This window comes from Morone saxatilis, unplaced genomic scaffold (assembly GCF_004916995.1).
Source record: "Morone saxatilis isolate NCDOM2014 unplaced genomic scaffold, NCSU_SB_2.0 Contig15, whole genome shotgun sequence".
NCBI classification, from domain to species: Eukaryota; Metazoa; Chordata; class Actinopteri; family Moronidae; genus Morone; species Morone saxatilis.
In genome coordinates this window covers 2,050,693-2,063,382 of record NW_023339707.1, presented here as the reverse complement: position 1 = coordinate 2,063,382, position 12,690 = coordinate 2,050,693, and the positions used below count along the sequence as shown (strand labels likewise).

The 12,690-nt window shown below is 40.4% G+C and overlaps 1 protein-coding gene across 1 annotated transcript in view; it reads left to right on the top strand.

The window, feature by feature from the left end:
• The window catches only part of plch2a (phospholipase C, eta 2a), a 66,186-nt gene that overhangs the window by 2,022 nt on the left and 51,474 nt on the right, over nucleotides 1-12,690 (top strand). The gene's annotated exons all lie outside the window — the stretch shown is intronic.

Below are 12,690 nucleotides of genomic sequence, written 5' to 3'. Positions count from 1 at the left end.
TCTCTCTGTCTCTGTCTCTGTCCTTAAAACACACACACAGAGTAAGGATTCTGAGCACCTATCTGGGGATATTATGTCTATCACATGTGAATTAGCTGGGGTTAATCCTCTTGTGTGAAAGGTGTCCAAGTTGCACTTGCCTCTGTTTAGAGCTGGGGTCCTTGAGAGGGAGGGAATGGGAGAGTTTCTAGCAAAAGGAAGAATACAAAATCTTTTACTTTTATGTCATCTTTTGGAAGTTGGAACAACAAGGAAACAAATAATGTTGTCCACCTCCAGATTTCAGTCTGATTGACTATAAAGACAGCTAGGACTAAAATCCTCTCCCATAGCTGCTTTTGTATTCAGTTTGTTGAGATGTTCAACCCTGAGAAATACATGTTAAAAACAGCTCATACTAAGGTAACAAAAACACAATAATTCTTATTTTCAGGGGATTATAAACTAATGAAAACATACCTATGAATATTATATTCCAGGAGGCAGTGTGCATATGTTACACACTGGACCTTTAATACAACATACAGTATTCTAATGTTACTTTTGAAACTTTTTAGCTGTAATCTCTGCTGTCTATAACCACCTTGTTAAAAAACAAAATACTATCCCACTTTGACCTTGGTTCTCCACTGCAGACTGTTTTGCAGCCACAGGGCTGTTTATGTGAGCTCATTGTCAGATTTTGTCAGCTCAGTAAATGAAACTATTCCATATTCAGTACCTGACACCTGCTTGTCAAGCGGTCTGGCTGGTCAGAGAACCAGGTCTGGAGTTCTGACACTGTTTGACACCGCTCAACGTGCTCAGACTGCTGCATACCACTGTCAGGAGTCAGACTGAAACTTTACCTATTTCAGTCCACACAGTTTTTTCTGTCAGCCCGGAGCAAGTTGGGTGAAGGTATCGAAGGTTTATGAATCAGTGATGTTGACATTTCAGTTAATGAGAAGTGCAAGTATTCGTGGTTAAATGCCGCCTTTTCTGAACTGATGATAATACAGAGCTTGAGTAGTGTGTCAAACTGTGTCTGTTTCATGTGGAGCTCTGCTGGGGCTGTGTAACATCTGCAGACAGGTGTGGGAATATTAGAGCTCAGTCTGTCCGGAGCTCTCTGAGGAACACACCTTTTGATATCAAACAAAGTCTTTAATTTTTTAGCATAAAAGCAAAGTCTTTATTAGGGGTGTACCATGTCCTACCCTCCTCCCTCTGTCTTTTTCTGTGTGCCACACATTTAGCAAATCTCCTAGACCAGGATTACTGCTTCCTAGGGATTTAGGATTTCTGCCCGCCCAACACATGTTGCACAGTTACCGCCGGTGTGTTGTGCTTCCACGTCTTCCCTGCTTCCCATTGATGCAGCCGCTTCAGTCTCGCTTTCATAAGCCGCTTTCAGCTCTACTGATGAATGCTAGCCGAGGAAAGAAATAAGGAAATGATGGCAGAGCATGAAGACAAATTGTAGCTTAGAAAACACACTGCTGCATCTTTTTGGTCTTTGAGATGGAAGAATAGAATGGAGCGATGGCAGTGCAATAAGCAGGTTTGCCAGGGCAATAACATCACAAGATTATTGACCAACTGTTGATGCCATTCAGAGACTGAGAAGATTTTTTTCCTGTTGGCTCTTTTTCTCCAAATTCTGCTCTGAACCCAGGAAGGAAACTGATACTACTGACGGTACTGAGTTTTTAAAGAGGTGAAATAACAGGATATAGAACATTACCCAAAAGGAACATTTACTCAAAAACGACTTGAGGCAAATGTCTCTTTTGCGTACCTAATTTACTCAAAGCTTCATTTATTCTCAAACGATATTCTCATGGGATCATCCCCTCGACTTTTAGCCTGCAACTTGTAATCTCAGTAATTCCTAATGAACACATCCAAGAAGAGCGTCTTTTTCCCCATCGGCCCAGTGTCTTCAGCCTTGATGCGCTCCACTACCACGGCCGCCACCGGAGACATGCCTGGACCTCCGGCTAAAGGGGCTTTCTCCCCAGAGTGGGACAAGGAGAAACAGAAGCAGGTGGCTGAGTGTAAGAGCAATCTGCTGCAGGCCTCTATGTCCGGTGTGCTGGAGGAGTTCTTCTGGATAGGCAGCAGTATCGTGGCCTTCTCTAAGTGGAGGCTTGGTTACATGGGTAAGCTTGTTCAGATTTCAATGGTTATTAGCAGTACACTATGACTCACATTGCCATTGGGCAGTAATGGTTGTCTTCTAGTGCAGTCAGCAATGGAGACGTGGTTTACCTGACAGTGTGTCTGAGCTGATATTGAGCTAATATTGTTTGCAAGGACATTTATTCTCTTCTAGTGCTTGATGACTCCTTGATGATTGTTCACTGACACGAAACCAGTTAAGAAACCAGTTATTCCGCGCTGATCTTTAATCAGTAAACAGATTTTTATTGGTCAAATGGTCATTTCTGACCAAAGGTTTGGGAGAATCAGCACAAAGTCTAATGTCACACTGAAATTCAGCCTTAGAAAAACATTTGAAACTGAGTCTTTTGTTCCTTTGATCGTGTCATTTGGAACAGCAAGTGTAGAAACTGTGTGTGATGCTTCTAACTGATCTCAGAACTGACCGGGAGCTCCTGTTCTTTTTCTCTCCAGCATCCTCTCTATTTACTTTTTTCTTCAACTACAAGTGAACATGTTGTAAACAATTTCAACACCTCAATTCATACTGCCCAGAGCAAATTCACATCTTCTACTTCTAAAATTTGCTTTGTGTTTTGAACACTTCTTTACTATTGCCTGAATCATATAAAGTATATAAGAAGTATTTTTCTTAGCAAGTAGACTCTCTTAATCCAGTTAAGTTCGTGTTCCTTCAGAATGGGCATCTTGATGCGTTGATTGTCAACAGATGGTTGACTACTCCTGGCAAGAGTTGAATCAACCAATCAGCTTGTTTGATGCTCAGGTTTCCACAACGAGTTGTTGACATTTGGAAGGTTTCTAGGTCTGCTCCTCTGCAGCCTACAGTTGCCCTTGATACCCTTATCTATAGAGCTGCAACATGGTAAAAAAAAAAGAAGCTTTTTTTCTTTTCACTGAAAAAAGTATTAAGTAGTAAGTATATGCCCATTGAGCAGTCAGAGGTTCATTATCTTGCTTAAGGCTGTGTGTGTTTAACCTCTACACTATCACCATGTCAGTCTTCATTAGGTTTGCAGATCAACGTCAGCAAAATTACCATCTGCACCTGTGTGCAAGCATGTGTGCGTGGCTACAACATATGGCCTCCTGACAATCCCTCAGGGCTTAACCTGGTGCCCTGACAGTGGCTGACTCCGCCTGCTTGGCCCATATTGTGACTGCAGCAGCAGGTCAGCAGCCAGCCAGGTCCCCCCGCCACGTCACTGAGGTGACACACCTCTCGTCTTACCTGGCCTCAACCTCAGCTGTGTTTCAGTGGGAAACGGCGACCTCGCCTGTCACCTGTTTGCCTGCTTCCTGCTTTAACCACGTTAACTATCCACAGCAGCTGAGGCCTCCAGCGAGACCGCTAGAGCCTGTTAAAGACAGGAGTGTTGATGTATGTCGTCCCATTACACGTAACAATGTCCTCTCAGGACAGTGGATAGAGAGGCCTGAGATTTACTAGTGTTTACTCTCATTGATGTGGTTGAAAATAGCTGTATTCTTTATAAAAACACATTTTAAAGGTGGCATTTGAATGTTAGAATGATTGAATGGCAGCTTTTGCAAAAGTTTGTAATTTCACTGTTGAGTTTTTTTGACGCTCTGTGTACACAACACAGCATTTACAGGAGGAGCAAACAGGGCAAAGGCACTTTTGTCTAGTTGTTGTCAATCTCAGTGAGGCTTATTAATCAAGCTCACAGATCTGAGCTCCTTTGCAGCCGTTTGAACATGCATCTAACATCCAGCGATCCTCCACAATGGGCGACCTCTCTGAATCCGCATATTCTTTAAATCTGTAAAATGTTGACCCCCACTAGTAAAGTGTGCACTGCCTTTCAGTGTGCGTTGTGCTCTACTTGTCTGTCTCTCTCTCTTGTCTCTTTCAGGAATTGCGGTCCACGGGTGGCCCAGATCTGGTAGCCACATATGGTCCATGACATAGCCATATCTCAGCCAGCTGTATGACCATAGCTCGCCCTATTTTGGACCAGAGGAGAGGAAGAGAGATTGTCTGACAAATTACATTTTACAGTTTTGCAAAATAAGTGAAAAATCAATATTTGTTCATCATAATTAGTTGAGGGATTTTTCATTTGGGCCAAATATGGCAAGTGTGTGTATTAATGAAGTGGCTTTGTTAAGATTTAGGCAAAGATGAAATCTGGAACCAGTGCTGAAACTTGTCTGGTCCAACACAGGAACTTCCAGAAGACAGATTGCCACTTTTGCGTCACATGGGAGAAAACGGAGTGCAATGCTCTCACTGGGGTATCTCATTTGTTGATGTGCGGCTGACACCTATTAGTCTAATCAGTGCTCAGAGAACAGGGAAAATTTTACTATTAGAGAAGAAACTTCTACATTTGGCTGATGTTTTACCACAAAACACATTTAGACCTTATTCCAAATGACAATGGCATTTGTGTGCAGTGGAGCTTGATAAACTGATCTGGTAAATAGGTTTTAGTGCAGGAGGCAGTACATCATCTTAATTAATGGACCATTGTAAGGCTTATACATTTTGCCAAATTAAAGGTGAAATGGCAGTGACGTACTGTACATTTGTGCCCTAGAAATGTTTTACTGTTTTGCGGTTCGACAGCCGACATCTTTTTGACATTATTAAATCAACTGGTCCCTCTTTCTCCCTGCTGCAGTACACAACACACTGAGCTTGTTTTGTCATTTATGGGGTTATATGAAATTGGTGTGCGTGTATAAACTGATTTTTAACAAACAAAAAATTGAAACCGCTAATAAAAAACGATATCTTTATCAGCCAATGCATTCCACCTCTCCACACAGACTGTTTACCTGCATACAAAAAGAGCCTGCTCAAACGTGATTGGTCAATACAACTCGGCTTACAAACAGAAACCAGAACACTTCCAATGCCAAAATCTTGGTCCCTTGTCTACAGACATGCATTCATATGGAGCTATCTGTTTATAGAGGTTAGGTTGAATGTGGTAAAGTTGCACTGTAGTGTTTTCAGCGCAATCTTGCAGTTTATGACTGATTTAAGAATTTTCTACAATGTTTGTGTGTTGCTGTAGCAACCTACTGTATGCTGTGTGTCTTTATTGTCTCCGCAGTCGTCCTGATTTTAGTCGCATCTAATTGAAACTCCTGTACCATCCCACTGTCTGTACTCTGTAAAGTCAGAATATTCTTTGGTGATATTTAGGTAATTTTTTTGTACACATGTATACCTATATTTAGAAATAAAAGACACACAATTCTAATTCAAGTTAATTGCTCTACAGATAGTACAGTGTACCACCTCCTGGAACCTCAGCACCAACTGTGAACACAAAGTCCCAAACTACTGGACTGTTGTTTAATTGATCACCGGCCTTTATTATCCAAGCTTAATGAGCCGTCCATAAGCTATGACTAACATTTCCATTGGGCAGTAATGGATGAACTGCATTACTTCCATCACTTACTGCTGAATGGGTGTTGGTCTGTGCTCTTTGTTCTATATGTAGAGTTGCTTATTTCACCTACATTCAATATTTAAAATATTCTTCTGTGTGGTTAGAGGATGATGTAGCGGTCATGATAATATCCATGTTTGAAATATTGTTGCTTTGATTACTTTTATTGGTTGCTTGACTGCCATGAAGCAGTGGGCTACAATGTATGTTGCCAAAGTACAAATTGGACACCTATAGCTGACAGGATTTACGTCACCCTTGGGTTAAACCCACAAACTGTGCTACTTCCATGTGAGCACTCCTCAGTAGGAAGACATTTCAAAGATTTAGTTGACTTCCCAAGGGGTTTTCCCACACATAGCTAGCTACATTACAGGAGCAAACACATTCTGCTTTTAGTCGACTGGCAGGGGAGTGTGAGCAGAACGTGGCCTCCTTTCCTGCCTCCTCATCCGTGAGTAAATTGTGTTCAAGGCATCCACAAACCGGAGTGTCGTCTATGTTGAAACGAGTGTCTCTGATTGCCGTTTGATTAGATTTAGCCTCTCACTGCACTGAAATCAAACAGGGACTCATAATTGCTCCGCTGTTTTCTTTTCAACTTATCTCCACTTAGTCCAGTGAATCGGATATCCCGACAGTTTCCTTTTAGTGTCAGTAAAGCGAACACCCATGGTGGGTTGACAGCGAGGTTCTGGACGCAGGCAGCAGATAGCAGCAGATGTAAATGTTGGCCAGGAGACTGTGATGGCCATTAGAGAGTATGCAGCTCATCTCTGACAAGAGGAGGAGGAGGAGGAGGAGGAAGAGGAAGAGGAAGAGGATGAGGATGAGCCACTTAGATCGGTGTCAGGAGGAATGTTTGCACCAGTGTGCCTTCCTGACCTGGGAGGCTGCAGAGTCAGGATGCTCTCATTCCAACCAAACTTTGACAGCAGCTCATTTCATGGATTACTGCCCCCCTTTCTGGCTGAAAGAGTGCAGATCCTTGGCTCTGTTACAGCCACTGGGCATCAGGCGCTGCAATCACCCAACAGCTACAGAAATAACCCTTCCCTTGAAATCAATAACAAAGTGCTTCATAGCCATGTTACATTTATGTTGCATGAGAAAAGTTCAAGCTGTAAAATCATTAATGGTCAATTGGTAATGGATGACATATTCCTTTATTCAACTACAGTACATTGGATCTCATATAGCATTGATAATTGGTTTGTTCTAGTGCTTTGTATAATGGCTCATGTACAAATCCACTTGATTGATCCAATGATTTAAGAATGCACATTGAATTTACAGTTTATGAATGATGTCTTGGATTTGGTGCATTAATATTAATTGCAGGACATTGTAGCTACTCAGTGTCAGTTACATTTAGGGCCAATCTGAGGTTCAGTACAAATACTAAAATATTTTTTTTGCTGAACAAGATAAGATGCACACAGAACTATTATGCACATGTATGTAATTTTACATTAAAATATAGAATATTAATATTACATTTGTAGACCAAAACAACAATAATCTTCATGGCAACTAAAATAAACTCCATCTAGCCTTGTTCACATTGATCTTCTTGTGGATTTGCAAATACTCACCTGAAATGTCAATTTCACATTACATCCAGAACACAGATGATTTTCCCTGGGTCTGCAACACAGAAAAAACAACAACTGGTAATTGAAAAGTAAAACCTGGGCAAATAGTGTGTATGAATGTGATGTATGTAGTTTCCCCTGCCAGCCCCTTGTCCCCTCTGTTTCTCTTTTTCCAAATCAACCCAGTATGGGATGGATACACTGACACCATGTGACAACAATGTGCTCAGTGAAATGTATACACAGATGAGCAGGAAAGGCACAGAGAGAGAGATACTGTAGGTAGCTCTGTCGATGATGGCAGGCTCTCTATAGCACAGGTTTTTCAAGTTGTGCTCAATCAATAGTTCATAATGTTTGTCGTCCAACTATGTTAGATATCAAAAGTGTTTTATAATTGTTGTGACCATCTGGCAAGCAGTTCTGAAGAACAATCCCCTCATACTTCTGTTGTGGTGACAAGGCACAGCTCCCGAACAGAGTTTGACTTTGTTTTTGTTTTTCTGCGACCATTGGAAAACCATTAAGAGTGTGTCGACTAAGAATCCTTTTATTGACTACCAGCACTACTACCATTTTAAAATATAGCAACAATGTGAGAATTTGTTTTCTAACAAAGACAAAAAAACTGCACACGTCACACCGAGTTTTCAGTATCTGCACCGACTGTGCTCTGCTTAGCCTGTTAAAGCCAAAAATACTGCTTGAGCCTATAGAAAGCTACACACAGAGCGCAATATAATAAAAAGTCACAATGTTAGCCTCACATGCACTGGCGGTGGTGTTATGCACTTTGCCATTGAATTCCTGCTCAGGACTATATCAGCGGAGGTCAAGAGTACAGGACTGAACTACATTAACAATACCCTGGGGGTGGGCTCTCCGCAGTGAGACTACAGCCAAGGCCAAATCAATGCTCAATTAGAGCGATCCATCACTGCTGGTTTGCATTACTTATACTGCAGATATTTTGGATGTAGCTACGTTGCATTAGGGTCAAATGCGTTAAAATGTGATCAGTGAGTGATTCATTTATTTGAAACTGTCAAGATTCCATGCTTGGTGTTTTCTGTGGACTTTTTTTAGCTTTATCAAACATGACTAACCATGTGCTCACTTTGCGTTGATATGTTTGAGCCAGATCAGAACTGAGAATTGAGAAACACAGTCACCAGACCGGATGATTGCGAGCTCAGAAACATGCTACATGTTTTCCTGTTGTCAGTACAACAGAGGCATGTCATACTCACCACTCTGGTGCTCTCCCTTTCTTTTTTAACACACACACTGTTGCCATTTACTAATTCTCACAATTGTTTGTGGTCAGTTCCATTTTGCTATTTTTTCACTAAGCTAACGCCAATGAACACTTCCTGCAAAGTTTCTCTCCCAATGGCTCAAATGTAATAATCTCATTGAGGGTGGGCAATGTGACGATATATATCATATATCCTCTGACCGGGATCCAGCCCTAATACCATGTTAGCTCACCTTTTAATTTCTCTGGGTGCATTAGGCCAGTGGCAGTGGTTCCCACCCTTTTCTTGTCATGCAAGTTAAACTAAGTGGAGGTAGTTTATGGATATTTTCATATATATTCAATTAAATAACAATAACAGTTAGAGGAAAGAACTGATAAACTTGTACAATGAACCAAAACAGTGAACCAATAAACTGCAGGAAGTTTGTGTAATAAACGAGTGATGGCGTTTTCCTGATATTTTTAGAACCTTTTACACCAAATTCTCTGTCATTATTTTTATTTTTAACTATTTCATACAACTAAATAGGCTTTTCTTTTTGGACCAAACTAAGTGTATTTATTCTCCCCTTGATGCTTGGCAGTGTTCTTGTTTGCTCTTGGTTGTTTTAACTGGCATTACTTTTCTAATGCAGGAAAGAGTGAAGGCTCTGGATACAGCTTGTGTTCAAGTCTTCAAAGTCTTAGTTTTTAAAAAATCTTTTAATCTAAATCTAATTCCATTATTCGAAAATGTTTACAGCATGAAACTATGGTTGAAACTTGTGTTTTAAGAAGGCAGAAATGTTAAGCATGTGCATCAAATATCTGCTAATCCTTTTTAAACACATGTTTTGGTACTTGGATTGGCCTTAATTTCCTGCATGTTTGCAGGGAATTTTTGATAGGATGTGACAGTCACTTTGCTAATTGATAATATGCCACCAAGTAGGGTGCTAAACTGCAGCCCAGGGCACACGGGCTGTCGACACCAGCAGAACCCCCAGGGCTGATTATAAATTAGCTTTTTCTGTGAGGATCTGTCAAATTCCTGGCGCCAAAATAATGGCAAGGGACACGTAGAGAATAAGGCTGTTGTTTTGGGTTTTTTTTTTCAGCGCCACCCATTCAGGGTTTTCATTTAAAGTCTGTCTTTTCTCTGGGTGTCCTTTCATTCCTAGAAGGTTGTGAAAGCGATTTCAGTAAAAATTAGGCCCACAATATGAATCCTCACAGCTAAAAAAAGAGGCCCTGGTTTTAATGGATTTTCCTGTTGTTGTTCTTATTCGTAGTCTACAGTGTGAGTAGGAGTCTTGTTAATGGGCTTTTCGTTGTGAGAAATTGCTCTTGCTGTCATCGTATCTTCTCGGCCCTTTCTCTTCCTCCCCACGAGACAAGCAAAACCCTGTCGGCAGTGACAGGGCATATCCAAGGTTTGCTTTGCATTTGCTGTGTTTTTCATGTGGTGTTATGAAGATAAAGAATTTTATGAATTCATCATGTTTTGTACCTTTTTAGCCTGCACATGATACATAAAGTGTGTTACAAAGCCCGAATGCCGAGCGGGTAGCACACACACAAATTCACCCAGAACCACACAACACACTTACCACATCGCTACATCCATCGAACTTTATGATCCGACACACAACATTCTACACACACACATTCACTCTCCAAGCATCACGTATATTTCAAAAATGCTACCATGAAATGTGGAAAACCATATTTCATTACATTAGAAGATATCAATTGATATTTTAGTAGATCGCCCAATGAATATTAATTCTATTGTGTCCGAGGATACACTCAACAACTCCATCAAGCGAATTTCCCTTATACATCTTTTTATTCCAATTCTTACATATATTCTAAAGATTTACTTTTTTTCTGATACTGTCCTCTGTTATTTTTCGTATGCCTTCCTAGCATCGAAGAACCTGTACTTTTGTCCAATAGACTGCAGCCAATGCAAGTCTATGGGAACCCAGATGTGAAAGCTCACGTGAGCGGCCTCCAAAGGGACTGTGACCTGCAGTTTTTGCACTAAATTCTGCGCCTGGCGACACATCAAAGTTCCATGTCAAGATTAGTTTAGGTAAACACACGCCTTGGAAGCCTTATCTCCTGACTTTATTAAGAATTGAAAAAGAGCCCAAAGAGTGAGATGTTTCGTCACTTTTTTCATACTCTTTCTAACAGTCACAAAGGGAATGTTAATCTACGTGAATCTTCAAAACCGTCAACAAAGAATTTAGACTCCCTAAAGATTCGTCCTTCATACTACCCAGAATATGTATAGGAAATGGCAATTTTTGTCCCTATAATTTTACGACTCATGGAGATCAGCAAGGGCTCGTGACAGCTATGTATTATGATGAATTACCATGCATGAGCTAAACATAAGCATATATAATACTATACGTTCTCGGCAACATTCCTCACATATGTACTATTTCTCCTCTTGAAAGTACAGACTCAGTTTTGCTTTACATAATGTATGTCCGACTTTTGACGATGATTCTTCAATTTGTTTGAGGAAATATTGAGAGAACGCATGCGCTACAGCAAGCTCATACATATTTTGTAAACAGAACTGTTAGTGCATACCAGCTTGTGAGTGTACAGCCAGACCGAATATGTGCGTTTCTACGTTTTGACTGCACCTTGATCAACTTTGTATATTACATTAACACAAAAACGTCACATTGATCAATATAAGATATAAATATGTGGACAGATAGATTGAATGAGGACTGGAGAGAGAAGAAGAAAATCTTGAGGTATTGTAACGCTTTGTTTTGTGCTGATTCAATTGAGATTTGCATAGAAGGAGGAGAATGTTGACCGAGAGGTTTTTGTGTTTAAATTCGTGTGTTTTGAAAAATATGATAAGAATATATCAGAGTTGAATCCTCTCTGTACAATATTTCTATCTAAAGCATATACGACATTGTTTCCTTTGTGCACTTAGAACATTGATTTTTAATGGGATTTGTAAATGATTGCTTGCATCAGGTATTGTAAAATGTATGTAAGGGACCTCAGTGTTATTCCAGCCCAGAAGAGCTTAGCGGTACGGCTATTGGGTTTTATTTGAGAATTAAAACCTTTTCCGTTTAACTTTGGAGAGCCTCCGACCTGCAACAATCATGCCTTGAAGAGACAAGAAGTAATTTTTCACCTATCACAATGAACATGTTTTGATAACATCATATCCTGATGATCTATCTTTCTAGGAACAAACAACACACACAAATGACCCCACACGATAGCTATCATGTACGTAGATCGTATAGGCGAGCCCGATGATTGACTGACAGTGTTCTCAGACCATATACTAGGTATAATATATTTACATTGTAACCATACATTCTAGCCCACGATTCTCTTAACATCATGACAACGGACATCGCATGTCAGTGGCAATATCCGCTATACATAATGGAATCTCGAACTAAGACTCAGTGTATAATCTGTCGTATATTGACCCGCAATAACACCTACGGCGCGCAGCTATTAACAACAGTCATGATCCTGACAATAAGCGCCTGCTAACATTTTTATCTAGCAGCTCTCTGTAGCTGGATTTCTTTAACCTAATGACAGGGGATCATCCTCTATATTACAAGAAACCAGTAATTAGTAAGGTGTTGGACCGAATCAAGAATAAGGGCATGGTTCAGACCATTTGCGAGATGAGAAGTAGACTTAATAGTCCTCTGACACCTTAAGAGAGTTCAACAAAGACGCTCTCATGGGCCACCGTAAATTTTGGCATTTTAGCGGTAACCTTATGGTCTAGTCATGTGAAGACCATATCTCTCCACAGCCTTTTCCATGTTCAACTTGAGTTATACAATAGTATAGTAGGCGTCATCATTACCCGTTTTATGTGTCTGTGCGTCTGTACGACCTTTATTATTGTCTCTTCACTCTGACGTTTTACCCCCAGGATTGATAGGATGTTTTTACAAATGATTTTTATATTAAAAGAAAATACTGTTGTAAACACTATCAGAGTTTTTTTGTACTTTCTTTCATATCTGTGTTAACAAAATATGATAAGATATACATGCATAAAAACAATCTGGCACTTTACAACACATTCCTGACAGTATATGCCAATTACTTTCACAAGATAATGAGACTGAGAAGGATTCTTATAGTTTGTAATAGTCCGAGCTATAGTTCCCAATGTTAACATGCTGTTTGGGTCGTCATGGGGCTTAGGGGCTTTTAACAAGTTTCCTGTGCT